This window comes from Chlorocebus sabaeus, chromosome 2 (assembly GCF_047675955.1).
Source record: "Chlorocebus sabaeus isolate Y175 chromosome 2, mChlSab1.0.hap1, whole genome shotgun sequence".
Classification (NCBI taxonomy): Eukaryota; Metazoa; Chordata; class Mammalia; order Primates; family Cercopithecidae; genus Chlorocebus; species Chlorocebus sabaeus.
Genome location: NC_132905.1, coordinates 54,242,797 through 54,247,223, shown reverse-complemented (window position 1 = coordinate 54,247,223; position 4,427 = coordinate 54,242,797). Strand labels below are relative to the sequence as shown.

At 40.1% G+C, this 4,427-nt stretch overlaps 1 pseudogene across 1 annotated transcript; it reads left to right on the top strand.

The window, feature by feature from the left end:
* The first annotated feature begins 2,114 nt into the window (after window positions 1-2,114).
* Window positions 2,115-2,960, top strand: LOC103214295 (ferritin heavy chain pseudogene; annotated as a pseudogene). The gene has a single exon (XR_012089978.1). The product of XR_012089978.1 is annotated as a ferritin heavy chain pseudogene (transcript).
* The last annotated feature ends 1,467 nt before the right edge of the window (window positions 2,961-4,427 follow it).

Genomic DNA, 4,427 nt, shown 5'->3' with positions numbered 1-4,427 from the left:
TCTCAAGTCAGCCTAGGTTTGAGACCTAATTACTTGGCATTTCACCTCTAACAGTCTCTGCCCAGGCCTGAATGTTAAGCCCTGTGATTCTAGCAATAACACGCCCTTGTGTCTGCCAGTGGGTCCAGGTTCCTTGCATGAGTACCATCTGAGATCCATCTTAGAAAAAATATATTCCATTAGTGCAATCATTCTCAAAATGTGAATCTTGGGCTAGCAACGTCAGCATCACCTGGGAACTTGTCACAGATGCAGATCCTCAGGGTCTCCACGCCAGCCCTACCGAATCAGAAATTCTAGGCAACAGGAAACCTCAATCTGAGTTTTAACAAACCCACTATGATTTTGATGGATGCTAAACTTTGAAATTCCTGAATTAGTATCTGCGTCTCCTCATTCCCTATGATGCCCATTGGTACAATGGATTAAGACAGGGACGACTTAGTGTCTGATAGCTCAGCAGTTTAGCCGGTTGCATGTCCCTGGGTCCTTGCTCAGCCTCTGTGCTTTTCCATTTTCTCATTTTTAAAAACACACCAAAGAGCTATAATCTAGCTCTCGTTTTTCTGTGTTTGCTGATGAGTAACTAATGGAGGGTTGTGCTACCCTATGTTAATCTTAACTGCCTGACTAATGCTTAGCAATGGCTTTTGTACAAAGGTTGTCCTTGTGATTTCTGAGCCTCTTCTCTTGCTTGGATTTAAGCAGCAATATCCCATCACATTTGTATTCTATAAATCATTGGGGCATGGGTTGAATGTTATATACTCATAACTATGTGTAATTAAACTTAATATGGATTTGACCATTAGTTAAACTCTCATGCTTTGAGATTAGCTATAATTGAGGGAGGCATGACCTTTATTCTAACAGGGTAGAACTTTCTCTTGGAGCATTTAAGGTTAAGGTATGAGAGGACTTCGCTGTTATACAAAAATATTCCACATAGGAAGGTCAAGTAAAATACTAAACCTTTCTAGGCCAGAGTTCTTTAAGAAATTAATCCAGATAAAACCATGAGATAGAGATAATTGCCACAGAAATTAGCAATCCTGCCAAAAGAACTGACCATGCATAGGTTGACCTTTTAGGAACACTGGAGGGACCTTTAAAATGTCACATGGAAACCACTCTTTGGGAGTTGTTTTGGGGATCAGAACAGAAATTAAGAAGCTAGATAGAAAAAAATGGTGGAAATTAAGAAGCTAGATAGAAAAAAATGGTGAAGATGAGTGCCTTAGTTTGAATTCACCAGAAGCAGATTCTGAGTAAGAATTTTAGTCCAAGTGTTTTATTTGAGATGTGATCCCAGAAAACACTGACAGAGGGGAGTAGAAATTGAGACAGGACAGAGAATGAAGGCAACACAGTGTGTATTATCAAGCAAGTTATCACTATCAGCAATTGAAGTGTAGGGTCAGAGTTTCTGAATACAAGTCTAGGATAGGCTCTGTGGCTTATCAACTCAGCCCTTGAAGAATTCTATCACTTCTTTATGCATTACATTCCTCTTCTAAAAAATGAAGATAAAAATGCTCTCCAAATGGGATGATGCTGTTGCCATTGATAATAAATGACTACCTTTCATTGAATACTGATCCTGCACCAGGTTCAATGTTAATCTTTACTCTAAATCCTAGGAGACAGGTAAATGTTCTTCAAATTTTACTAAGAGATCATATCAATTATACATATATATAAATTACATGAATATATGCATTTAACTTTTAAGTTCAGGGGTACATGTGCAAGTGTGTTATATAGGTACACTTGTGTCATGAGGATTTCTTGCACAGATTATATCATCAACCAGCTATTAAGCTTAGTGCCCATTAATTATTTTTTCTGATACTCTCCTTCCTCCCATCCTTCACCCTCTGACAGGCCTCAGTGTGTGTTGTTCCCCTCTATATGTTCATGCATTCTTATCATTTAGCTCCCACTTATAAGTGAGAAAATGTGGTATTTAGTTTTTTCTTTCTGTGTTATCAACTATATAATTTTATAAACATAAAGGGACTTTGCAAACTGTAAGGTGATGTTAAAGAGAACTTGTTGCAGCTTTTCATGAGTCAACAGAAAGTCCATACTTTAGTTATAATTTTGCAACTCGAAACGTTCTTCGCCGAGAGTCGTCGGGGTTTCCTGCTTCAACAGTGTTTGGACGGAACCCAGCGCTCGTCCCCCATCCCGGCCGGCCGCCCATAGCCAGCCTTCCGTCTCCTCTTCACCGCGTCCTCGGACCGCCCCAAGGCCCCCGCCGCCGCTCCAGCGCCGCGCAGCCACCGCCGCCACCGCCTGTCCTTAGCCTCCGCCATGACGACCGCGTCCACCTCGCAGGTGCGCCAGAACTACCACCAGGACTCAGAGGCCGCCATCAACCGCCAGATCAACCTGGAGCTCTACGCTTCCTACGTTTACCTGTCCATGTCTTACTACTTTGACCGCGATGATGTGGCTTTGAAGAACTTTGCCAAATACTTTCTTCACCAATCTCATGAGGAAAGGGAACATGCTGAGAAACTGATGAAACTGCAGAACCAACCAGGTGGCCGAATCTTCCTTCAGGATATTAAGAAACCAGACTATGACGACTGGGAGAGCGGACTGAATGCGATGGAGTGTGCTTTACATTTGGAAAAAAATGTGAATCAGTCACTACTGGAACTGCACAAACTGGCCACTGACAAAAATGACCCCCATTTGTGTGACTTCATTGAGACACATTACCTGAATGAGCAGGTGAAAGCCATCAAAGAATTGGGTGACCACGTGACCAACTTGCGCAAGATGGGAGCACCCGAATGTGGCTTGGCAGAGTATCTCTTTGACAAGCACACCCTGGGAGACAGTGATAATGAAAGCTAAGCCTCAGGCTAATTTCCCTATAGCCATGGGGTGACTTCCCTGGTCACCAAGGCAGTGCATGCATGTTGGGGTTTCCTTTACCTTTTCTATAAGTTGTACCAAAACATCCACTTAAGTTCTTTGATTTGTACCATTCCTTCAAATAAAGAAATTTGGTACCCAAAAAAAAAAAAAAAAAAAAAAAAAAAAAAATTTTTGCAACTCATTAGCCTGAGGCTTTAACCAGATCACTTTGCCTCTTTCAGTCTGCCTCCTATATTAAAAAATACATATGCTGGATGCTAATATTAGGCATCAGGGGAGGCTGGATACATGGGACATCAGGTCTCGGCTGGACATTTCTTTGCAAATTCTTGTAAATCTGTAATTATTTAAAAATAAAAGTTAAATCATAGTTGGGCTGGTGGAAATATAAATTAGTATAACCAATTTAGAAAATTGGTATAATTTATGAAAGCCAAACATATGCATACATGTAGCCCAGAAACTACAATCCTAAATAGATACACAACAGAAATACATGCATATGGGTACCAAAAGCTATGTACTAGAATGTTCATAGCAAGATAATGTGTGACAGTCAAAAATGCAAACAACACAAATGGCTATGAACTGTAGAACTGAATAAGTTGTGATTTACTCATGTATTGAAATATTATGAAGGGATGAAAACAAATAATCTTCAAGAATACATAACAACAAGGATGAATAATATTACAGATGTGATTGTCAATGTGACAAACGTCATACAAAAGAGAACAGTATAATTCAATTTAGAAAAATTTCCCAAGAAGCAAGATGTGTCTATGCTATTGGAAGTCAGGATGTCTGGGAGGGCAGTAAGAGGAGGGCTCCTGGGAAACAGAGTTTTCTGTTTCTCCTTCTGGGTGCTGGTTACATGGGTACACTCATGGAGCAATTAAATTATTATCTGTGTACTTTTCCATGAGTACTTTGTATTTTTTTAAAAAGTTTACCTAACAAAAGCACTATGAGTTGGGTTAGATGACTCCAAAAGATTCTTCTAGCTCTAAAATCTTGATCATGAGATGAGGCTCTGCCATCTTCCCGTATCTATTGAGATGAGGCTGGGGGTAGAGTTGGTCCACTTGTCAACATGAGGTGAACACACTGGCTCTGTTTAGTTCTGCAACATGAGGATGCCCCCTTTGCATGGAACAGTTCATTTTCCCCTCACTGGTACACAGCACAGAGATTTATACAAACAGGTACTCAGTAGACACACGTTCAAAGATTTCGGATCTTGCAATTTTAGAAACTTCCACAAGGTGGCAAGGACGCTATTTCTTGACAGTCTTTACACACATAACAACTTTTCTCCTCTTTTTTTTTTTCCCTCTCAGTCTCTTTCACAACATACAGGTTTCCCTATCCATGGCTATTATAAATATTGGAAAATACAATTTTATAGACTATACTATTTCTAATGAATGCTCCATAGTACAATTAACTGAGAGGACTAATCTGAAGCTTGAGCAGACTAAATAAAATAGTAGGTAGGGGGAAATCAGTGTTGTACCAGAGAATATAATTTCTGA